General features: G+C 40.9%; 2 long non-coding RNA genes across 2 annotated transcripts in view; one reads left to right on the top strand and one right to left on the bottom strand.

Annotated features, from left to right (window-relative positions):
- The window catches only part of LOC309658633, a 107,605-nt gene that overhangs the window by 8,772 nt on the left and 72,495 nt on the right, over positions 1–26,338 (bottom strand). The window lies entirely within an intron of this gene.
- LOC309658587 overlaps positions 9,398–26,338 on the top strand; it is a 29,487-nt gene continuing 12,546 nt past the window's right edge. The window contains exons 1-2 of the long non-coding RNA XR_014262278.1: positions 9,398–17,040; positions 22,540–22,666. This is a non-coding gene — a long non-coding RNA (uncharacterized lncRNA). The remainder of the gene's footprint in view (positions 17,041–22,539; positions 22,667–26,338) is intronic.

Genomic DNA, 26,338 nt, shown 5'->3' with positions numbered 1-26,338 from the left:
ATTATTTACATCACTTTGAGTTGAGGTTGCTACTACTTGAACACTGAAGCATCCTAACTGATAATCCCTGCTATGGCTCCAGCCTTGAGAACAGGATCATCTAGACCAGAACTGCCCAATCGAAATATTGAATACAATGAAAGCCGCAAGTATGGGCCACGTATGTCACTGAACATTTTTTAGTGGCCACATTAGGCTGAAATTAACTTCAATAATGTATTTTTAACCTAATGTATGTAAAAATTTATCATTTCTACATGTAGTCAACATAAAAATTATTGCGATATCTTACGATCTTTTTTTTGTATTGTCTTCAAAATCCAGGTTTCATTTTACACTTGTAGCACATATCTTTATTCACACTACCCACATTTCAAGAGTTCAAAAGCCATCATAATGTAAAAGAATATGAAAAAGAATGTATATAGGCATAACTGAATCACTTTGCTGTGCAGTAGAAATACAACATTGTAAATCAACTATACTTCAATAGAATAAATTTAAAAAAGCCATGTGTGACTAGTGGCTGCTGATCTAGGTTCTCCAGCAGGCTGCGCTGGGGACTGGGCTGCCTGTCTCACTGGGGCATTCAGGATTGGAAATGGACTGAGTGGGGACCCCTGCTGGGGCTCCCGAGATAAGCATTTTGGTTGAGTCCATTATACCTGGGAAGTTGGGGGTGTGTTCCAGCTTCAACCACGGGCTGACCTGGACCAGGTCTCTTCACAAGGACATCCAGGCCTGATACTCAGCCCAGGTTACCAACCAGACCCTCCTCCTTCCCTGTGGGCTTTCCTGAGAGAACCCTCGGTGTCTTTTCCTGCTGGTGCGTACTTCAGTCAGGATCACACTGGACTTCAAAACAGAAGAGAGATCTTACATCTCTCTTCCCAGAAAGTTTCTTCATCTCCCTCCTTACAATTTTTGTTTTTAACTCTTTATGGGCCACCTCTTCATAACAAGGGCCACTGGGATGGGCAGAAACTTGTTTTTAGGCCATAAATGTCATTTTACCTTCCAGGGCATTAAGTCCCAATTCATCTTATGTTTGGATAATTGAGAGGGGACACTTAAGTCCCAGGCAGGCAAAGAAATCAGTAGCTACTTTTAAAAAGAAGCATTTCTGGCTCAAGTTCCATCTAAGCAGCTAACAAAACAAAACTGAAAAAACAAACGAAAAAAACCTTTCATGTTTTCTTTCAGTTAGAGATTTGGAAGTGTAGATAAATAGACACAGTAGGTGCCTGATGAAGTCTAACTTTATTATTTTTCTAATAGCTGAAGAGCTATTGCTGGTTGCTTCCAGCAAAGGTAGCCACAGACAGTGCATCAACCTACCTTAAATAAGGGGTGTCATGTGGCAGTAATAGAAGTAACGACAGGAAAAGATAGAGGACCTGCTGGAGGAGGGAACAAATTCTACATCTCTTTCTCTGTGAGATGCTTAGAATCAGAATGGCCCTTTGGACTGAGTAAGCTGCAGGGGTTTTCTTGGACAATTCCAAGGTCAGAATGAGGGGGAGGTCTAGAGAGGGATGTAGGGTTTCCTATGAATTAGTGCTGGTTCGGGGAGGGGGGGTGTGGGGAGGCTCACATGATTATTCTGAACACTAAAATTGAGTTTTAACCTTGTTTATACACATGGCAGTCCATACAATTACAGCAGATAAGAAACACCAGATATTGACCATCTGTAGTTATTGACATTAGCTTTTAACTGCAACTACATATCTAGTTCTGTTTTCTATGTAGAATGTGTAAAATAATGATGTACTATGATGATGTTTCTCAAATTTTCCTGTTTTTAGAATCACCTGGAGAGCTTTTAAAAATCCCCATGCCCAGGCTGTGCCCCAGACCAATTAACCCAGGATCTCTGGAGGAAGGACCCTGGCATCGCATTTTCTAAAGCTCCCTTACATGATCACTTTGTGCGGTGAGGTTTGAGAACAAGTAAATTATGAAATTCATGGTGTCCTTTTTAACAACGACTTTAAAACATTAAATAGGTTTAATACAAAATATCCAGGTGAAGTTGGTACTGTTGACTGTCTGCTCAACAATTCTTCCCACTTCTTGTTTTCCAATAGAGCCCTCATTGTGGCCCTGTGCTTCAAAGAGTTAATCATGATTGGTCTTTCCTTTGTGGTAGGGGTGGAAGGATTGGGGATTACATGCTGGGAATGGGGATAACATCCCTCAGTGTACTTGCTGAGGCCTGACCTTTGGAAAAAAACAAGTAATACTCCTGCAGCAGAACAGAGGAGAAGGTGGGGAGAAGAAAGTGTTACGTTGTTCAGTGTGGGTGGAAAGATGCCAGTAGGGTTCTTTCCAGTCTAATGATATTGTGCATAAGAACCAGTCACCAAGTTGTGTACAGGGTTCTGAGAAGAACATGTGCTCCCAGGGAGTGGCACTGTTGGCTCTATTCGCTTTGTCCTTCCTGTCCCTCTCTGGTGTCTGTGATGCCTGGTAACATTCCTTGAGCAGGAGAGCTGTTTTGAACTCCTGCCACTCAGAGTGACTTTGGATGCTGGGTGAACCAATTATCAGTCAGTCAAAATGTGCCCAGAGAGGCAGGATTCCCGGGGAGCGGGGCAGCCACTGGAGAGTCCAGTCCAGCACACAGAGGAGGCAGGTCCCTGGTCTGTGTTTGCCTCCGGGGACACATTTCTAAAGGACTGCTGTTCTGCAGGCTGACTCTTCACACCCAGTCCTAGCCTGTGGGAGGATTCTGTGCGCACTCTCCTGCAAGTAGGCAAGAAGTCCTGGCAAATGGCCTCCGAGAGGAAATCAACTTGTTTAAATGTAAGGCAGTCTTAAAAAAAAAAAACAAAAAAAAAACAAACAGGGAAAGCCATTCTAGAGACTCACATATACATGAGTTATCACAAGTTATCATATGACCTATAAGAAAGCCTATATTTATATCTCTTCTCCTCTTTGATCTTCTTTGAATTGTTATAGGAACTGGACACCTCCCACAAGGACAGGGACCACTTCCAGCAATATCTGAGGCACTCTTATTGAATCAACCCCCCTGAAAATAATAACTATAAACCCGTAACAGGGTATTAAGAGCCCACTACCTAAAAGCATTGAAGAGTAAGAAAAAGCAGGCAGATGTTGGAGAGGGTATAAAATCTGGAAGAAGGGAAGGACACTGGGTGAGCATCCTATTTTTTGTTTTGTTTTGTTTTTTAATTTATTTTATTTATTTTTGGCTGCGTTGGATCTTCATTGCTGCACGCGGGCTTTCTCTAGTTGCGGCGAGGAGGGGCTACTCTTCGTTGCGTGTGCGTGCTTCTCGTTGCAGTGGCTTCACTTGTTGCAGAGCACCGGCTCTAGGCATGCGGCGTCAGTAGTTGTGGCTCGTGGGCTCTAGAGTGCAGGCTCAGTAGTTGTGGTGCACAGGTTTAGTTGCTCCGTGGCATGTGGGATCTTCCTGGACCAGGGCTCGAACCCATATCCCCTGCACTGGCAGGCGGATTCTTAACCACTGAGCCACGAGGGAAGTCCCTTTTGTTTTGTTTTGTTTTACAAATTTTAGCCTGAGGGCAGACCCGGTCCCCAATCTGCAGGTCATAGAAACCTGTAATCTTATGCTTGAAGAACCAGGGGGCCAAGTTCAGGGCAACTGTAGCATCTGGAAAGGGAGAGGAGAAATTCCAGAGGCAGAGTCAGAGAAGAGAAGCCCTTAAAAACTGCTTATAAACTCTGCTTAAGTTTCTGGCTGACCTCTGAATTGTTCGTCTGCAGGGCCAACTCCAAGCAACCCAGCTGCTAAGACTAAAGCACTGAACTGATGTTTTAGACTCTGGTTCTTCCTGCTTAAAAAAAAAAAAAAATCAATGTTCTTTGGAGAAACATAACAGAATCAAGATTCTCTATAACATTTGCTCATAATGTCAAGGATACGATAAAAATTATTTCACATGAGATTTGTTCAAGATGGCAGAGTAGAAGGATGTGTGGTCACTCCCTCTTGTGAGAGCACCAGAATCACAACTAACTGCTGAACAATCATCGACAGGAAGACACTGGAACTCACCAAAAAAGATACCCCGCATCCAAAGACAAAGGAGAAGCCACAATGAGATGGTAGGAGCGGCACAATCACAATAAAATCAATTCCCATAACTGCTGGATAGGTGACTCACAAACTGGAGAACACTTATACCACAGAAGTCCACCCACTGGAGTGAAGGTCCTGAGCCCCACGTCAGGCTACCCAACCTGGGGGTCTGGCAACGGGAGGAGGAATTACTAGAGAATCAGACTTTGAAGGCTAGTGGGATTTGATTGCAGGACTTCGACAGGACTGGGGGTAACAAAGACTCCACTCTTGGAGGGCACACACAAAGTAGTGTGAGCATGGGGACCCAGGGGAAGGAGCAGTGACCCCATAGGAGACTGAACCAGACCTACCTGCTAGTGTTGGAGGGTCTCCTGCAGAGGCGGGGGGTGGTTGTGACTCACTGTGAAGACAAGGATGCTGGCAGCAGAAGTTCTGGGAAGTACTCCTTGGAGTGAACCCTCCCAGAGTCTGCCATTAGCCCCACCAAAGAGCCAGGTAGGCTCCAGTGTTGGGTCACCCCAGGCCAAACAACCAACAGGGAGGGAACCCAGCCCCACCGATCAGCAGACAAGCAGATTAAAGTTTTACTGAGCTCTGCCCACCAGAGCAACACCCAGTTCTACCCACCACCAGTCCCTCCCATCAGGAAACTTGCACAAGCCTCTTAGATAGCCTCATCCACCAGAAGGCAGACAGCAGAAGCAAGAAGAACTACAATCCTGCAGCCCATGGAACAAAAACCACATTCACAGGAAGATAGACAAGATGAAAAGGCAGAGGGCTATGTACCAGATGAAGGAACAAGATAAAACCCAAGAAAAACAACTAAATGAAGTGGAGATAGGAAACCGTCCAGAAAAAGAATTCAGAATAAAGATAGTGAAGATGATCCAGGACTTCGGATAAAGAATGGAGGCAAAGATCGAGAAGATGCAAGAAATGTTTAACAACTCCCTGACACCATGCACAAAAATAAACTCAAAATGGATTAAAGACCTAAATGTAAGGCCAGACACTATCAAACTCTTAGAGGAAAACATAGGCAGAACACTCTATGACATACATCACAGCAAGATTCTTTTTGACCCAGCTCCCAGAGAAATGGAAATAAGAACACAAATAAACAAATGGGACCTAATGAAACTTAAAAGCTTTTGCACAGCAAAGGAAACCATAAACAAGACCAAAAGACAACCCTCAGAATGGGAGAAAATATTTGCAAATGAAGCAACTGACAAAGGATTAATCTCCAAGATTTACAAGCAGCTCATGCAGCTCAATAACAAAAAAACGAACAACCCAATCCAAAAATGGGCAGAAGACCTAAATAGACATTTCTCCAAAGAAGATATACAGATTGCCAACAGACACATGAAAGAATGCTCAACATCATTAATCATTAGAGAAATGCAAATCAAAACTACAATGAGATATCATCTCACACCGATCAGAATGGCCATCATCAAAAAATCTAGAAACAATAAATGCTGGAGAGGGTGTGGAGGAAAGGGAACACTCTTGCACTGTTGGTGGGAATGTAAATTGATACAGCCACTATGGAGAACAGTATGGAGGTTCCTTAAAAAACTACAAATGGAACTACCATACGACACAGCAATCCCACTACTGGGCATATACCCTGAGAAAACCATAGTTCAAAAAGAGTCATGTACCAAAATATTCATTGAAGCTCTATTTAAAATAGCCAGGACATGGAAGCAACCTAAATGTCCATCGACAGATGAATGGATAAAGAAGATGTGGCACATATATACAATGGAATATTACTCAGCCATAAAAAGAAATGAAATGGAGGTATTTGTAATGAGGTGGATGGAGTTAGAGTCTGTCATACAGAGTGAAGTAAGTCAGAAAGAGAAAAACAAATACAGTATGCTAACACATATATACGGAATCTAAGGAAAAAAAAAAAAAAAGCCATGAAGAACCTAGTGGCAAGACGGGAATAAAGACACAGACCTACTAGAGAATGGACTTGAGGATATGGGGAGGGGGTGGGGTGAGATGTGACAGGGTAAGAGAGTGTCATGGACATATATACACTACCAAATGTAAAATAGATAGCTAGTGGGAAGCAGCCACATAGCACAGGGAGATCAGCTCGGTGCTTTGTGACCACCTAGAGGGGTGGGATGGGGAGGGTGGGAGGGAGGGAGATGCAAGAGGGAAGAGATATGGGAACATATTGTATGTGTATAACTGATTCACTTTGTTATAAAGCAGAAGCTAACACACCATTGTAAGGCAATTATACTTCAATAAAGATGTTTAAAAAAAAAAAAAAAGAAATGTTTAACAAAGACCTAGAAGAATTAAAGAACAAACACCTAGAAGAATTAAAGAACAAACAAACAGACATGAACAATACAATAACTGAAATGAAAAATACACTAGAAGGAATCAATAGCAGAATAACTGAGGCAGAAGAACGGATAAGTGACCTGGAAGACAGAATAGTGGAATTCACTGCCACAGAACAGAATAAGGAAAAAAGAATGAAAAGAAATGAAGACAGCTTAAGAGACCTCTGGGACAACATTAAACGCAACAACATTCACATTATAGGGGTCCCAGAAGGAGAAGAGAGAGAGAAGGGACCTGAGAGGGTATTTGAAGAAATTATAGTCCAAAATTTCCCTAACACAGGAAAGGAAATACCCACCCAAGTCCAGGAAGCGCAGAGAGTCCCATACAGGATAAACCCAAGGAGAAACACACCGAGACACATAGTAATCAAATTGACAAAAATTAAAGACAAAGAAAAATTATTGAAAGAAACAAGGGAGAAATGACAAATAACATACAAGGGAACTCCCATAAGGTTAACAGTTGATTTCTCAGCAGAAACTCTACAAGCCAGAAGGGAGTGGCAGGATATATTTAATGTGATGAAAGGGAAGAACCTACAACCAAGATTACTCTACCCAGCAAGGATCTCATTCAGATTCAATGGAGAAATCAAAAGCTTTACAGACAAGCAAAAGGTAAGAGAATTCAGCACCACCAAACCAGCTCTACAACAAATGCTAAAGGAACTTCTCTAAGTGAGAAACACAAGAGAAGAAAAGGACCTACAAAAACAAACCCCCCAAAATTAAGGAAATGGTCATAGGAATATACATATCAATAATTACCTTAAATGTGAATGGATTAAATGCTCCAACCAAAAGACACAGGCTCACTGAATGGATACAAAAACAAGATCCATACATATGTTGTCTACAAGAGACCCACTTCAGACCTAGGGACACATACAGACTGAAAGTGAGGGGATGGAAAAAGATATTCCATGCAAATGGAAATCAAAAGAAAGCTGGAGTAGCTATACTCATATCAGACAAAATAGAGTTTAAAATAAAGAATGTTACAAGAGACAAGGAAGGACACTACATAATGATCAAGGGATCAATCCAAGAAGAAGATATAACAATTAGAAATATATATGCACCCAACATAGGAGCACCTCAATACATAAGGCCACTGCTAACAGCTATAAAAGAGGAAATCGACAGTAACAGAGTAATAGTGGGGGACTTTAACACCTCACTTACACCAATGGACAATCATCCAGACAGAAAAGTAATAAGGAAACACAAGCTTTAAATGACACAATAGACCAGACAGATTTAATTGATATTTATAGGACATTCCATCCAAAAACAGCAGATTACACTTTCTTCTCAAGTGCACATGGAACATTCTCCAGGATAGATCACATCTTGGGTCACAAATCAAGCCTTGGTAAATTTCAGAAAATTGAAATCATATCAAGTATCTTTTCTGACAACAATGCTATGAGATTAGAAATCAATTATAGGGAAAAAACATAAAAAACACAAACACATGGAGGCTAAACAATATGTTACTAAATAACCAAGAGATCACTGAAGAAATCAAAGAGGATATCAAAAAATACCTAGAGACAAATTACAGTGAAAACACGACGATCCAAAACCTATGGGATGAAGCAAAAGCAGTTCTAAGAGGGAAGTTTATAGCAATACAAGCCTACTTCAAGAAACAAGAAAAATCACAAGTAAACAATCTAACCTTACACCTAAAGGAACTAGAGAAAGAAGAACAAGCAAAACCCAAAGTTAGCAGAAGGAAAGACATCATAAAGATCAGAGCAGAAATAAATGAAATAGAAACAAAGAAAACAATAGCAAAGATCAATAAAACTAAAAGCTGGTTCTTTGAGAAGATAAACCATTAGCCAGACTCATCAAGAAAAAGAGGGAGAGGGGACTCAAATCAATAAAATTAGAAATGAAAACGGAGCAGTTACAACAGACACCGCAGAAATACAAAGCATCCTAAGAGACTACTACAAGGAACTCTATACCAATAAAATGGACAACCTGGAAGAAATGGACAGATTCTTAGAAAGGTATAACCTTCCAAGACTGAACCAGGAAGAAATAGAAAATATGAACAGACCAATCACAAGTAGTGAAATTGAGAATGTGATTAAAAATCTTCCAACAAACAAAAGTCCAGGACCAGATGGCTTCACAGGTGAATTCTATCAAACATTTAGGAAGAGCTAACACCCATCCTTCTCAAACTCTTCCAAAAATTTGCAGAGGAAGGAATACTCCCAAACTCATTCTATGAGGCCACCATCACCATGAAACCAAAACCAGACAAAGATATCACAAAAAAAGAAAGTTACAGACCAATATCACTGATGAATATAGATGCAAAAATCCTCAACAAAATACTAGCAAACAGAATCCAACAACACATTAAAAGGATCATACACCATGATCAAGTGGGATTTATCCCAGGGATGCAAGGATTCTTCAATATACGCAAATCAATCAATGTGATTACCATATTAACAAACTGAAGAATAAAAACCATATGATCATCTCAATAGATGCAGAAAAACTTTTGACAAAATTCAACACGCATTAATGATAAAAACTCTCCAGAAAGTGGGCATAGAGGGAACCTATCTCAATATAATAAAGGCCATATACAACAAACCCACAGCAAACATCATTCTCAATGGTGAAAAACTGAAAGCATTTCCTCTAAGATGAGGAATGAGACAAGGATGTCCACTCTCACCACTATTATTCAACATAGTTTTGGAAGTCCTAGCCATGACAATCAGAGAAGAAAAAGAAATAAAAGGAATACAAATTGGAAAAGAAGAAGTAAAGCTGTCACTCTTTGCAGGTGACATGATACTATACATAGAGAATCCTAAAGATGCTACCAGAAAACCACTAGAGCTAGTCAATGAGTTTGGTAAAGTTGCAGGAAACAAAATTAATGCACAGGAATCTCTTGCATTCCTATACACTAATGATGAAAAATCTGAAAGAGAAATTAAGGAAACACTCCCATTTACCACTGCAACAAAAAGAATAAAATACCTAGGAAAAGCCTACCTAGGGAGACAAAAGACCTGTATGCAGAAAACTATAAGACACTGATGAAAGAAATTAAAGATGATACCAACAGATGGAGAGATATACCATGTTCTTGGATTGGAAGAATCAATATTGTGAAAATGACTATACTACCCAAAGCAATCTACAGATGCAATGCAATCCCTATCAAATTACCAATGTCATTTTTTACAGAACTAGAACAAAAAATCTTAAAATTTGTATGGAGACACAAAAGACCCCGAATAGCCAAAGTAATCTTGGGGGAAAAAAACGGAGTTGGAGGAATCAGACTCCCTGACTTCAGAGTATACTACAAAGCTACAGTAATCAAAACAGTATGGTACTGGCACAAAAACAGAAATATAGATCAATGGAACAGGATAGAAAGCCCAGAGATAAACCCACACACCTATGGTCAACTAATCTATGACAAAGAGGCAAGGATATACAATGGAGAAAAGAAAATGTCTTCAATAAGTGGTGCTGGGAAAACTGGACAGCTACATGTAAAAGAATGAAATTAGAACACTCCCTAACACCATATACAGAAATAAACTCAAAATGGATTAGAGACCTAAATGTAAGACCAGACACTATAAAACTCTTAGAGGAAAACATAGGAAGAACACTCTTTGACATAAATTGCAGCACTGGGATGGTGGGAGGTTGGAGGGAGAGATAAATTAGGAGTTTGGGATTAACATATACAAACTACTATATATAAAATAGATAAAAAACAAGGACCTACTCTATAGCACAGGGAACTATATTCAATATTTTGTAATAACCTATAATGGAAAAGAACCTGAAAAAGAACATTCATATATGTATATACATATAGTTATACATATATATGTATATGTATAACTGAACATATATATACACATATACATGTATAACTGAATCAGCTTGCTGTACACTTGAAACTAACACATTGTAATATATTAACTATACCTCAATAAAATTTTTTTTAAAAAGAGCTATCTTTTCCAGAGAAGGGTGGAAAATTAAGGGAATATGGGGCACTGACAAAAGTTGAGGATTTTTTTAGCATCTCCATAATCTCCATTGTCACCTCCCTAAGATCCCCCTATATCAGTCAACTCTCTGGCAAGTGTAGCTTTAAGACACGCCCCTCTGGCATCAATCTTCTAACTGGATTGCCTTTCCTAAACCCTCTAAGCTTCTTTTTTATAGAAATATAAGAACCTTCCTTGTTTAATCCTGTTCACAAAGTTAAACTGTGTTTTCAAACAACTGTCTTCCAGTAATCATTAATAGGAGAGTTATTTATATATATGTATATATACACATATATCTGAATCACTTTGCTGTATACCTGAAACTACACAACACTGTAAATTAACTAGATTTAATTTTTAAAAATGGTTTAAAAAGCATAGAAAGCTTAATTGTTAATTCAGGAATAAAACTGGAGACAAATGAACAAATTACCTGAATTATTTTTAAAGCTGAAAGTTTAATCTTTTTCTCTAGGCCATATCAAAACGCCATGTATGCATCCCAGTATTAACCATTACTGAGTCTTATTTGTGATGTGTGCAGTTTCAATCCTTTTTAATAAAACCATATGCCACTAATTATTATAAAGGAAAACAAGTACTTGGAGTAGAAATAGTGAAAGTGTTCCATCTTCTTTAAACCATCTCCCCAATTAAAACTACAAAGCCTCAGAGATATGGCAGATTTAATGGCATTTTCCTAGAGCTAACTTTTGAGCGTAACTTTTTAAGTCAGTTGTGATGACCATTATTCCATATACTCAATTCTGCTTAACTGAGTTGGGTCTTAACTATGAATTTAACTAGCATTTCCCAAATAAAGATTCTAGAGTACACTTTGTATAGGAGGTCAAAACATAAGTCACAAAGAAAGGGTTTAATGATTAAATACTTTTGAGAAATACTGAGTTAAACAGATCTGTTTTTTCTGCCAAGGCTTTTCAGAGCCTTCAACATGGGAGTGTGCATTGTGAGTCACCAAGGGTGTCAGGTGGCACAAGGCCTGTCAATCAAGTGTAGAACAGAGGCCATGGATATGGCAAGGACTCTGAGGTTCTCCCAGGGGAGAAGCTCATTTATTCACTTGACAAACATTAATTGAGCACTTACTACGTTCTAATCTAGGCACTTGCAAATATATGATAGATAAGACTGTTCTCACTGAACTTATTATTTAGTGAGAGAAGCAGACACAACCAGGTAAATAAACAAATAATAATATAATTCCAAGTAGTGCTACAAAAAAAGAAGCAATAGAGACGAATGGTGTGGGATGGGAGGCTAACTAGATAGACAGTTAGGAAAGGTCTCTCAGAGGCAGTGATAGACAACATGAGACCTCAACAACAAGAAATTGACCACGCATGAAGAGCCAAAGGGCGAGTGTTCAAAGGAGAGGAAGCAACTTGTACAGAGGTTATAAGGCAGGAAGTAGTTCTATGTGTTTAAGCCCCTTAGAGGGGACCATGTGGCTGGAGCATAGAGAGGCATTTAGAGACGGAATGTATTAAAAGGAAGAAAATGTCCGTTACAGAAAGTGACAAAATGAGAGCTGACTCTTAACTTGCCAGACAGGAAACACATACCAATGAAGAAATTCATAGAATTTTCTGCTAGTGAAAATGTAAAATAGTACAATTACTTTGGAAAGTAGTTTGGCATTTTCTCACAAAGGTAAGTGTATACCTATAACATGAGCCAGCCATTCTACTCCTTGGTATTTACCAAAGAGAAATTAAAGCCCATGTCCACAATGAGAATTGTAAACAAATGATCATAGTAGCTTTATTTGTAATACCTCAAAACTGAAAATAACCCAAATATCAATTACTAGGTAATTGGATGAAAAAATTGGGGTATTTCCATACAATAGAATAATACTCAACAACAAAAGGAACAAACTACACAATACATAATACACAAACAAATACGCACAATAAAAATATATGATTGGAAAGGGAAAAGTAAATTTGGCTTCATTTGCAGAAAACATATCTGTAAACAGAAAATCCTAAGAAATCTACAAATTAATAAGTGAATTTAGCAAGGCCATATAAGGTAAAAAAAAATCATCTGTACTCATATATATTACAATTAAGAATTAGTTAATTAAATTTTAAAAATTCAATTTATAAGTTCATCTAAAAACACGAAATGGGGTAAATTTAACAAAGTTTTTGCAATACTCCTACACTGAAATCTAGAAAATATTGCTGAGAAAAATTAAAGACCTAAATAAATGTAGTGATATGCTCTACTCAATATTGAGAAACTAGATATTGTTAAGATGTGAATTCTCCCCAAATTGATATATAGATTCAATGCAATTCTTTTCAAACTTTCAGCAGGCTTTTTTTGTTGTTGTTGTTAGAAATTGACAAGCTGGTTCTGTAACTTATATGAGAATACAAAGAACCTAGATGAACCAAAACAATTTTGAGAAAGAACACAGCTGGAGGATTTACACTGCCTTATTTCAAGATTTACTATAACACTACAGTAATCAAAACTGTCTGGTACCAGTGGAACAATACGCATATAGATCAATGGAGAGTCCAGACATAGGCCCACACATAGACAGTAGATTTTTTTTAAAAGGTGCCACAGCTGGATGGGAGGGGAGTTTGAGGGAGAATGGATACATGTATATGTACGGCTGAGTCCCTTTGCTGTGCACCTAAAACTATCACAACATTGTTAATCGGCTATACTCCAATATAAAGGAAAAAGTTTAAAAAATAAAAATAAAAAAAATAAAAGGTGCCACAGCAATTTGATGAGGAAAGGATAATCTTTTCAATAAATGTCGATGAAACAATTGGATATCCCTAGGCAAAAGCCTTTGCAACCTTGGAGTAAGTAAAGATTTCTTAGATAGGACACAAAAACACAAATCATAATGGAAAAATTTATCAAATTGGACTTCATCAAAATTAAAACTTTAAGTTCCTTGGAAAATACCATTAAGAAAATGAAAAGACAAGACACAGACTGGGAAAAAATATTCATGATACATATATCTGATGAAGTACCAGAATATACAGAGAACTCTTACAACTCAATAATAAGACAAGTAATCAATTAAAAATAGACAGATTTGGGCATTCACTTCACAAAAGACATGCCAATGGCAAAAAAGCACATGAAAAGATGCTCAACATCACTGATCATCAGGGAAATGCCACAATGAGATATAATTACAAAACCTCTAGAATAGCTAAAATGAAGAGGAGGAGGATTGGTAAGGATATGGAGCAACTAAAACTCTGACATCTTGCTGGTGGGTACATTTTATTATATGTAAATTATATCTCAATAAAGTTTTTTTAAAAAAGAGTTAAGCCAATGAAGTTTCAAAACGGTGGCAAATGATTTACAAGAAAGGCAAAAAGAAAAAATTACAAAGGAGTAGTGAAGTACTACTGCTAATATTTAAAGAGGCACTATGCTCATTCTTTGCTGTATGTTTCCTCATTCGACCTTGACAAAGAGCTTATGAGGTAGGTATAATTATTATCTCAATCTTAGAGTTGGGCAAACTGAAACTTATAGAGCTTCAGTGGTGAGGTCTGGGCAGGCTGACAACAGTATCTAAACTCTTAAGCATTAAGCAAAAGAAGCTAAAATTGCCACGTTGCCGGGCTTATTTAAGTCTGGTCATAAAAGTGGAAGATCGTAATGCTCAAGAACATATGTTAAATTTACTTTAAACCAAACTCCAGTTTTATACACAGCACTGGATGTTGTAAGATCTTTATGGAAGAAAATTGATTTGAAAGGCTTACGCTCTAGTTCTGGCTCCACAACATGCTACCCTATAACCATGTGGAAATTCCTTACCCTTGGTTTCCTCGGCTGTGAAATGGAGATCTAATCCCTGCCTTCTATACTCAAAAGTCTACTGTGAGGATGAAATAAGCATCACATTTGAAGATGCTTTATAAACTATACAGCCTGACACAGTTGCAAAATCATCTGAATAAGCGAGAAAGTCATGGTGGAGATGACCTATGACATACGTTTCCTTCTTCGAGTTCTTATTTAAGTTTAAAGGACCTGCAGGTGTATATATACTTTCATACATTGCATGAGTGAACCAACTAACTAGTATTCAATTATTCTTACTGTGTGACTAGTGCTGGACTATGGTAATTACCAGAAGATGCCTCAATTCTTGCCTTCAATCTCTGACAGTCTAGCCAAAGGAAAAAAGAACTACACAACACTGCAGAGGATTGAATTTCTTAATCCAAACCAGTAAGCCCACACCTCCTTGCTCATCTTGCCAACTTTGTCTTTCAGTGCCTAGTGCCACCTCTCCCATGACACCTTTTATATCTGTTCTAGGATGGATTCCCTAATAGGATCTAATTTAACGTCCATCTACTTTCACTCGGTTGAATTTCATTTACTCATTAACGCAACATCTTCCTACACGTTGATTATATACATAATATGCTCTAATCACTTCATTTCTGTGGCTCTAATTTCTCTCAAATTAGTAACCTCTCCAAAAAAGGGTTCATCTTGTTCTTTTGTATTTGCCACACCACTAGCAAAGTACCGGGAACAAAATGAATTAAAACTAAATTGAATGTGGTGAAAGAAGATGGCAGAGATGTGGTTTGACAAGACCACATGGAACAGTGGCTTTGGACTGTGGGTTACAATTCTGGCTTTGGCTCTATAGCTGTTGTGTATGCTCTTCATGTTTATTCATTTGTAAAAGAGAATAAAATATCTCCCTGGGGATTTATGGTCAGGATCAAATAAATTAACATATATCAATATAAAGTGCCTAGCACACAGCAGGCACTGGATATATTTATTTTCTTCTCCTTCCTAATGGAAAGCAACATGTTTCATATTCTGACAGAAATTTAATCCTTAGGTCATATAGCAGTATTGAGTCCAGAATAAACTTGACAGTCTCTTTGGCTTGGGTTTTGAGTATTCATAGAGAAATCCCCGTGTACATTCATTCCCTAGTCCCAAACAAAACCCCATCTCCATGTAAATTGTTTAGAAAGTGAGAAATATTTATTCTAATTAATCCTTGATATGTGAAGGTAATCAAAATATGCTCACATCATTATCAGAGCCTGGGTGCAAATACAGGAAGAATCTGGGTTTGGTTAATCAAAATAAGATTGTCCCTTTGAGGACGAGGGTTAGTGGAAGCTATAAGGAATCAAGTAGGAAGTAGGTTAAGTGGATTCTGCAAAAATTCAAATATAACCCAGTGCTCTTCCCTAGTGTAATTCTATTTCTGGTTCTGTGAGACTCCGCTCTATAAATCTCTGATTTGCTTTGTCTACTCCATCTCTCTGGATTTGGCTGTCATGTCCTTGTCTGCCTTGAGTAAGGACAAAGACCATTTTCTCCACTATGAGGATTCAGCAATTATGTGGACATCTGTGGCAGCAAAAGAAAACCAGCCTTGAATTGTCTCCATTTCACCAAAGTTTGAAAAATAAAATGTGGTGTTAAGTTACACCTGACAGCAAGGAGCTACTATGATTCAGTCTCTAGCTGTGTGTGTGTGTGTGTGTGTGTGTGTGTGTGTGTGTGTGTATCAGAAAAAATGTAATGTTATTCAGTAAGTTTGTAAGAGCCAGGACAGAGTTTTATTCTTTGCATTCCCGTGGCACCAATACTGGCACAACACATGGCATTGGATTTCTGCCATGGGTGATCCAACCCCATCTACAGATGAGAAAACTAACGCCCAGAGAAGACTCTGTACTCTTTGCCCGAAGTCACACACATAGTGACTGAAACCAAAATGCTCATCTCTCTCCTGATTCAGCTCTGGTGCCCTTTGCCCTCTGCTGGCCTTCCTCTGTATCCTGCCTTTGTAGAAATGGGAAAGAACACGAAAATGAAAATCTGAGAAAGCAAGAGAACAACATGAAAGAATGGCGTGGGGGACGGATAGGAATTGATCCTTGTAGAGCAACAGCGATACTGGGGGCAAACCTTTGAGTAATTGTGAGGTTTAAGAAGCGCTCTGCTGAAATGGACAATAAAAAGTGGAAGTAGGTGGGAGGGAGGTGAGGGTAAGTGAGGAGAAAGAGGGAAATGCTGGGCTGGGTTTCTGAGGCACCAGTCAGCGGAGGCAAAGAGGGGATGTGAAGAACAAAGAAGCTCGGGCTGCAAATGTCTCTGATCACCTGGAGAAGCAATGACAGCAACATGCAGCCCTTTCCGTGTTCGTATTCCTCTTGCAGCCTCAGGGCAGAGCCAGGGCTGAGCCCCAGGAGCCCAGTCAGAATCCAGAGGATTTCCCTTTCAAGTCTGCAGAATGTGGGGACGGTCACGTTGAGGCACGTTGTTTTCTCCAAGCCAGCTGACCCGCCCAAACACAGCCTGGATGGGGACATGTGCCGTCCGAGCTGGACGGCTTTGATGTCACGGAGCTGCATCCAGCTGGGAGCTTGTGACTTCACCTCTGGAAAAGCTGGAAGGTGATTTCTAGTGTTTTCAAAATACTGTGAAGCAGCATGGGTCTTAGGTAAGTCAGCCACGGTTTTTCAAAAGGGATTCTCAGCCCTGCCTGTGCCCAGCTGTTCCATTCACATAGCTCGTTGTAACCCTCCTGTGAGATTCATAGAACGGGCTTCTCCCTCTTTCCCTGCTCTGCCAGTCATACGAAGATGATCCCCTACTACTTGTAAAATCACCCGCTGGGTGTCTAGGAGCTGAAATTCCTAAGTCCCTCCCATCAGGTTTCACGGGAGAGATTTCTCATCAGGTCACTCAGGCTGGTGAAGCTTCCTCTCCAGCCATCTCATGATTTATTCAGATTCTGAAGGAAAGTGAAGGGAATGGATGTTTGTACTGCAGACAACTGAGGAAAGGCTTGTGTAGAATTGGACTATGGCCGAGCCTCTGACCTAGCTGGTGAGCTCCACATTGTGTGAGATTTACAGTTTAAATAAGAGCCAGAGGTCTGAGAGCCTTGAGCTGGGATGGGATAAGGAGGAGAAGGACTATGGTTCACAACTGATGGGGTGGAAACAGTACCAGCAGAACTCTGAATGTGCACCCCCAAATCCTAAACTCATTCAAATGGCTTCCCACCATCTGGCGTAACTTTATTTCTATTTCCTATTTCAGGTCCAATTTCTCAGACTAGCAAGGCTGTCCATTCAATCCAAGACTGATTTAACACCAGACTACTGTTGTTTCTTGTTGGTTTATCTAATTTTTTAAGCCTAACATTTATACACAAAAACACCCAGATCATAAGCAGTCAGCTTTATACCCAGCCAGGTCCAGAGATAGAACATGGTCAGCACCCAGAAGCTTCCTCAAGTCCCTTTCAGCGACTGCCTCCTCAGGGACAACTATGACCCTGACTGATTTCTGACCATGAGGATTCGTTTTGCCTGTTTCTGGACTTAGAGTCATACACTGCATCCTCTTCACTGTCATTTTTGTTACTCAACCTTGTGTTTGTGAGATTCGATCTTGCTGTGTGTAGTTGTAGTTTGTTGACTCCTTCGATGGTTGTTGTAAAAGTATTCGGTTGCTTAAACGTACAGGATGTGTATATCCAGTCTACGGGAGAGGACATTTGACTTAGTCTGGTTTGCCATGGCATGCAGAGTGTTGCCATGAACATCCTGCACATGCCAGATAATATTTTAAAAGTTTGATGCAGTGCTGCCTATTGTTGCTCTGACCCTTTCTACCAGGAAGATGGTTCACTCGCAAGATTCACAACATTTTTGGAGTTATGATACCCTATTTTTATTTCATTAGAGCATCTTCTTCCTCCCCAAAAGGTGTATTGTATAGACTTTTAAAAATAAGAATTAACCTAGTTCAAGGACGTAGCAATGTCATCAGCATTTACTCACTTCTGTGTGCCCATTGCACCTTGTCCTGCGCAGAGCAAGTCATTACAACATTTGTTCAACTGCATTGAATTCTTTGAGAACAATCCCCCCACACACACACCAGCAACATTTCTCGCCTCTCTTCATCTTCTCTAACTAAAATATCATTGCTCCCTTAACAATTCTCTACAGCAATTGTACTCTCTTCTTTGGCTTTGATATCCCCAGGGTAAAATATTTTTGGAAAACTCTATACCCATTCACACATTTTTAAGCTGGCATCTAAAAAATTTATCATCAGTTTAAATAAATGTAAAGAGTAGAATTTCCACCATGTTTTAAATCAACACTTTAACTTTTAAAAATTTTAAAACTACAAGCTTAAAATAAATAAAATGCAGGAAACAAAAAGTATCTAGTGGATTTATATCAACTGTAGCAGGATGATAGAAGACTGCATTTCCATTATAATACCTTTAGAAATGGAGACAAATGTCATCAGGTCACAAAAGATCTGTCAGTTTTACACTGTGTGACATATGGGGAAGAATGTGAATGATTAGTGGTTTTCCAAAGTTCTTTGTAATTCAACATCCTGTGTAGATATTACTTGAAAAATATTTATAGCTTCTGAGTCAGTGAGATGCAATTTATTCCTCCATGGAATTCATTCTAGAATGTGTGGAATATTGCCTTGAACCTTAGTTATTCCCATATATTCCCTGGAAGTATCATTATTGTCAATAAACAGGTTGTTCTGCCAAAAAAAAAAAAAAAAAAAAACTACAAGCTTAGCTCATACAATTTATAGAAAATGGTCCACCATGTTACATAATTGGCAAAGCTGTCTTCATTGAAAATTAATTAGCAAAGTCAGATTTACTTTCATTCAGATAGGGCTTTCTGTATTTTAAAATTTTTATCATTTCAAATAAATATGTTACTACACATCCCTTGGCAAAAATTACATCTAAACTTTAATCCTAAACTACATGTATGGATGGATGGAGGGAGGGGTGGAGGGAGGGATGAAGGCATGGGTGGAGACTTGGAAACTCACCATGACCTTTTCCCCTGAATGAAACAAAGTGCCACACCTTCAATATTTCCTCCCTAAGCTCCCTTTGCTTTGCTTTCATGTGACTCTCTCAGAAGGGATGCATTCCTGGATGTTTATTTGTTTGGTGCTCAGAAGTCTTTTACACTCCAGGGTAATAATGCTCCACAGTAAGGTCCAGGGTGGATGAGAAATCTGTTTTTCTACCCTTTAAAGTGGGACAAGGGAAAGGGGGAAAGCTGTGCTCTGAACCAATTTGTTTCGTATTTTCTTTCTATAATCATGCAGAGGAGAAAGTGGTGTTTTAAAGATGTTGGATCACTTTACTTTCTCTTGGTATTAGGCCAAGCTAATCCTTATTTCCAGCTTTATCGGAGATGTAAAAGACCCATGGGACTTCCCAAACTAGTCAAAGGATAGGTTTTCCAATCTCTTAAGGAAATGGACTCAGAGATTTCCTGATAGGATATTTGCTTACTATGTTCAAGTGTTTTCTAGATAGTATTAGAATCAGCACTATCTTCAGTTCTTAATTTAACAATATTTATTCTGTTCATTACCTGAGGTCAGTTTTTAATTCAGGTTGATGTTTTCCTGAAATTTAGCACAACAAACACCTGGGCTCATTTGCCCTCCGGTGCTCAACTAGTTTGAGCCAGTGGAATGCAAACTAACTTTAAAATAAGCAAAGGACTCCAAAGGCAAGACTTTGCTGCTAATAATAATAATAATAATGCATTGAGCCAACTGATATTACTCTGACATCTGGCACCCCCTATTCTCCACTACAGCTGCAAACCTGAAAATACTTCCAAAAGCCTCTGGGAGTGAGCACTCTGGGAAGAATCAAACCTTGAAGGTTACAGAAGACATAAGACAATCAGTTCTTCGCCCAGACAATAGAGCACACCCAGGAGAGAAGGACCTCTGAAGGTTATAGAAGTCAGCCACGGAAATGTCAAAACTCAAAAGCCGGGCTTCCCTGGTGGCGCAGTGGTTGAGAGTCTGCCTGCCAATGCAGGGGACACGGGTTCGAGCCCTGGTCTGGGAAGATCCCACATGCCGCGGAGCAACTGGGCCCGTGAGCCACAACTACTGAGCCTGCGCGTCTGGAGCCTGTGCTCCGCAACAAGAGAGGCCGCGACAGTGAGAGGCCCGCGCACCGCGATGAAGAGTGGCCCCCACTCGCCGCAACTGGAGAAAGCCCTCACACAGAAACAAAGACCCAACACAGCCAAAAATAAAAATTAAAAAAAAAAAAAAAAAAAAAAAAACTCAAAAGCCCAGGCGAGTTAAGTGGGAGAAAAACAGAAGTAGCAGAAAAACGTGATGAAAAATGAGAAGCAAGTGGCAAAAAAGAGAAGCCAGAGCAAAGCTAGAAATGTTGATGATTCAGGAAGAAAGAGAGTCCCCAAGAGTGAGGAGAAGGGACTTAGGGAAACCCAGAAGACAACATAGGAAAAACAGTAGCAGCTCAAAGAGCCGAGCAGACTGGAAACCTTCAGTGTTGGCCCCCCGCCATCAGGGCCTGTACATAGTATTCAGTAAGGGTCCTTGTTCCATTTCTGTCCTTTGAGCTTCAAGGGACAGAGATCCACTCATGAGCCCAGAAAAAAAGGAAGGTACTGAAATAATCCATGTGTATTACAACACAATTTAGAACCGGAATGCCATCAGGAAGTAAGATGGCTCAAGCAGTTGGCTGTTCCCTCCTCTTCCTGGATCACAGTATTCCTAGAGACCCTGCTTCTTTCTGCATATAGGCTCCTTAACCCTCCCTCGGTTAACTTTTTATCTGCTTCTTCATGGTTACTGCTTCCTTATAGCTGAGCTTTCTTACAGACCTTCATGGAGTCTTCAGCCCCAACTTTTTTGTCACACAGTTTGCCAAAGATCAGCCTGCCAAGTATATGTCTGTTCCCATATCCGTCTATACCAGGAGCGTTATTATTATAATTATATAATTTAATTAATTGATAGGTAAACTCAAAGCATGTAAAGAGAAAAAAAAAAAGAACTGTTTCTACAAAAACTAATTTGAATGCTTTGAAAAGACTCATAAAGTTGAATCTCACACACACAGAAACCTCGCTATCAAATCAGATTGTGATAAAGACAACTCTAAAAGATTAGGGAGAAATATCCCCAAAATCTAGAAGTGTTCTGTACTCAGCTTACTTGAAAATTGTCTTTAGGTTGTTGATTCACTTGAAAGAAACCCAAATTGGAAATGGTAGATGACTCACCATGGGTGTCATTTATTCCAGAAAGACAATACAGAACTCCAATCAGCCAATCCATAATCAAAGCAAAGGTCTTAGCCTTACATGAAAAGACGGCAAGTGAATTTACATTTATAGGTATTTATACGAATTCATGTGTGCATCTACTAATTTACATGTATACATACAATTAAAATAAAAAATTTTAGGTAGTATCATTTTTTAGTTATTTTCCACAGTAACTGTCAAGCATCACTGCAGTCAGAGTGGGTAGGAGGATTTCTGCTGCAACGTTCATCCTTCCTGCTGCTCCCCACTCAGTGACTTGCTTAGCACCAAGTACATAACAGGCACTAATGGACCCTTGTTGCTTGAAAACCTCAGAGGAGGTAAACAGGTCAAATGGTGATAACATAAACCCTACTCCTAAATTATCTTGAGGAGGCCCGATACTCCTTAAGCACTGAGCCAAGCATAAGTAATAGTGAACTCAACCCAGTTCACTGTTGGTTCCAAGAAATAAAATAACATAGTCTCTTGCTCTGAATTAATTGTTAAAGGATTTGGCATGCTTTTAAAGAGTCCCTTAAAGAGCAAGGAAACTGCCCTAAATACTGCCCTGCCCCTGGAGGTGGGGTAAGCAGGACAGTGGAGACAATCCAAATAATGACATGTGTTCTCTGTCCTCCCAGCTACTGTGACAGGTAAGGGCACAGCTCTGGAGTCCGAAGCTCCTTGGCATTAACTTGCCATAAGGCCTTGGCAACTACTGTACTTGTCTCAGTTCCTCTTCTGTAAAATAGGTGTTGTAAGAACTAAATGAAGTAATGAATAAATGGCAAGATAAGGTTTTCTTTCCCCTCCATCCTCTCCCTTTGTTACCAAACCAGGTCTGTTTGCCAGATGAGCAGCTTGCCAAATGCTGAGAAGCTGAGGTATACAGCCAAAAATGAGTTTACTCACAAGGCAGCCAAGCAAGAAGATGAGAGAATAGGTCTCAGATCCACCTCCGTGAAGGTGAGAGGGCTGGGGTATTTATGGGATAAGCAGGGTGGTCTGTCTTAGGCATGGAGAAAGGTGATTGGAGGTAGGGAAAAAGTGTGGTCATTGGTGTTCTGTGCAGGCACCTCTGGGTTACATGCTCTGTTTATTCAAAATGGAGATGCTTAGCACGATCTGAGGGTGGAGTTTTCCAGCCCTCTGACGTCAAAAGGCCATTCACCTGGACACCTCTACAGGCCCAGTTTGAGTGTGGGTGGTCCCAACCAGCCTTAGCCAGCTCACACTGGGCAGGAGCTGATTCCATATTCCTGTAAAACTACTGGTCTATGTGAAGCTGGGAGGGAAGGCAGTTACAGAGAGGAAAAGAGAAAGAAAAACAAAATAACTTAGGTGAGCTTAATCAGTGAAGGCAGGTTACAAGCAGAGGGGTTTTAACGGACTGTTCCCCTATCTGTTGCTCTGCAAGACAAGCTCAAGGATTCCTCTTAGCCATCAGTTTCTGTTTCTCTAGGGGGCACAGTTTCCGTTTCACCTTTTCTTCCCCTACCCGTGGTAAGCATGGTAAAGAGAAGAAAAAGCACTCTAAGAAGGCCTAGAGTCATTTGCAGAACAGTTAACTATAAGAATAGAAAGGTATATCATTATGTTTGCCACACTCTGAAGAACATAAAGGGCCTAAAACCTCCTCAGCATCTCACTGTAAGGCCCGCAGCAGAGCGCCTTGCAATCATTCACTCATCCAGTGAGCACCGCCCATGTTCCAGGCACCGTTCCAGGCACAGCGGTGAACAGTACAAGTCCTCTCTCTCATGGAGCGTACGTGACATCCCAGTTGAAGAAAAGACAGAGACTAAGAGGCTACCTGTGAAACCTGTGCACAACGCCATAGTAAGCTCTCAATAAACACCAGCTATTTTAATTACTGTTGTTATTATTAAAATATGGCCTTTGACTTCACGCCATATATAGCTGTTTCCTATATACCCTAAAGCTGGAACCTCCTCGCACTAGCTTTCTCAGAAGCCAACCACAGGACTCCTGGGCCAGGACTCAGAGCACAAAACTCCTTGGATTTTATCATCTTTCCCCTCCCCCAGCTTCCTACCTGTTTTCAAGAATCACAACCCTTTCCCCAGTTCTCCGGAGGTTAGGAATGGAAGCTGGGGAAGTCAGAGCTATAATGCTCTATTAGAATACGAATTATTGATGCTTCGCCTCCCATCCTATTCTAGAAGTGGAAGACAGCCACCCACTTCAAGGGTCTCGCTCAATGCAGATCTGTGGACACAGAGAAGTTACCCCTGGGGCAGGGTTAACTAATCTGCAGATGGTCTCATTCCTGCCTGGCACCTTTCCATTGTGTGGTCCTACCCGGGCTTACCTAGGCCACTTGATTTTATATAGGAACCTATCACACTCTGAGTCCCCCCCGTGATTTACGTTTTTAAAATATCTTCTAACATGTAATTCACTTATTTATTAGGTATGTTCTTTATTTTCTTTTTCCTCCATGAGAATGTAAATTCTTATGAGGGCAAAGATGTTAGGTTTGTTCACTGGGGCCATGCCAGGCACATATTAGGCACTCAGTAAATATTTGTGGAATGAATGAATGAAAACTTCAGAGGAAAAAGCTTTCTATCGATCCTGGAAGGACTTTGTGGCCCTTAGCAAGGGCTCCAAAAAGCAAAATCAACCAAAACTTGGACAACTGACTGCGACTCTATCTTTCTTGCAAACAGGAAAGCAAAGATGGGGTGGAGGGGGGTGTCCCCCAGCCCCTCTCCCCTTCTCCCTCGCAGAGGAGGCCAAGGCAGCGAAGGGAGGGCAAGGTCCTTCCCGATTTCTGGAATAGTGGCTGTGTTACCTGCTTGTCTTGCTCCCATTCTCTTGACAGCCCTATTCCTGGATTTTATACTGTGTGCCTGTTCTTTCCACATCATGGCTACTGTGAATAAATACATTGAAGAAGGATGAAGGCACCTTTTTTTTTTTTTTTTGTCCTGCAGCATGACTAGCAGTTAGTGGGATTTGGTAGACAGGAAACACAAATATATTGAAACCGGGATTTGAAAGCTGCACCTTCAGTTGCAGGATCTCGTTCTTAAGAGGACGGATTGAAGACCGGAGGCGGGCGGGGCTGCGCGCAGGGATGCGGTCCCAGGCCTCGGAGTGCCGGGCGAGGGCGAGGGCGAGGGCAGGGGCAGGGGCAGGGGCAGGGGCAGGGGCAGGGGCAGGGGGCGGCGGGGGGAGAAGAGGGAAGCGCCGGCTCCGCACGTGTCCCCACCCCAGTTAGCTGGAAAAGGCCGGGTGTGCTGTGCCTCCCGCGGTGGGTCGTCTCGGCTTAAAGCGGCAGCAGGCGACCAAGGAAGCGGATGGAGAGGCCGCGGGGAGCCGGGGATGGCAAAGCCGCTCCCTACCCGAGGGCTCGCTGCCCTCGCTGGCAAGGCGAGGGCTCACTCTGCAGAGGCGTCTCCGCGGCTTTTCCCAGTTTTGCTCCGAGACCCAGGTTGGTAGAGCGGGCTGGATGGGGGCGCGGGCTCCGCTGGCTGGGCCCGGCCGCAGAGGCGCCGCTGCGCTCTCCGCCCTTCTCCGCGCCTCGGCCGGCCGACTGCCCGGCTCCCCGGAGGCCCCTCCGCATACGCCGGTCTGCCCACCCCGCCCTTCGTGGCTCCCCCGTCCCTGAATTCCTGCAGCGCTTTCACAGTTCACACGGTCATTCATCTCTCAGTATGTTATATGTCTCCCCAGTTAAATTATAAAACACATAAACAGCCATATGCTCTTTTTTTAAGCTTTCTCTTTTTCTGATTATAAAGTGCTTCTCTAGTTCCTGTTGTGTTCAACCCAAAGCAATGGCCAGCACAGGCCTCTAATTGCATGACTTCAGGAAAATCCTTCTGGAATGGTTTTCTCATGTGCAAAATGAGATTTTTAAGGTCCCTTCCAGCTTTTAAATTCATGGACTTCCCAAGGAGAGCTAGAGTTGGTTTACTGGATAGAGCTGCTCTGGCTACAGTGGTTTGGGGTCCAAATGTTTTGTTTCTGGAGGTTACGGGTGGGTGGCATCTGTGAGTGGTCACCAGGAAGAGGAACCCACAGTGACTCCTGGCTTCTTCTCTCCTGGCCACTCACTATCTACCCAGCTCTTCTAAAACGGGGTCCCCAGGCCATACGCATGAGACCACTTTGATACTGACTGAGGGGTAGGAAAAATCCCTTCTCCTGTAAGTTCTATGCTGAAAAGGAAGAAATTTTTCAGAAAGGCTTTTTGCTAGGAAATTATGAGGTACAAAAACACAAAACCATGGAAGCATCCAGTCAGACCCCACATTCTTTGAATTACTTTGATAGAGGCCAAACATTTGTTAGCAAATTTTAGGCAACCTTGAGCCCCACGTCATTGCCCTCAGCTGAACCATGAAGGAGAAGGATGCCAAGCCAAAGATACTCAAACTTCCCCCCAACAGCCTATGTGGCCCCTTTCCAGACTCTGTACAGAGCACAGGGCATGGCTCTGGAATAATTCACATGGGAACTTGACTTCAGTTTTGCCCTTTTTTTTTGGCTGTCTGGCCTTGAAGAAGCTTCTTAACTTCTCTGATTCCCACTTTTCTTTCTATTCAGTAGGAATAATATCTTCTGTCTTGTTGAGTTGAGCGAATTTTAAATAAGCATGTTTGTGTA

This window comes from Balaenoptera physalus (assembly GCF_965194825.1).
Source record: "Balaenoptera physalus genome assembly, chromosome: 3".
Taxonomy (NCBI): Eukaryota; Metazoa; Chordata; class Mammalia; order Artiodactyla; family Balaenopteridae; genus Balaenoptera; species Balaenoptera physalus.
The sequence above is the reverse complement of the archived record's forward strand: the minus strand, read 5'-3'. Positions and strand labels throughout refer to the sequence as shown.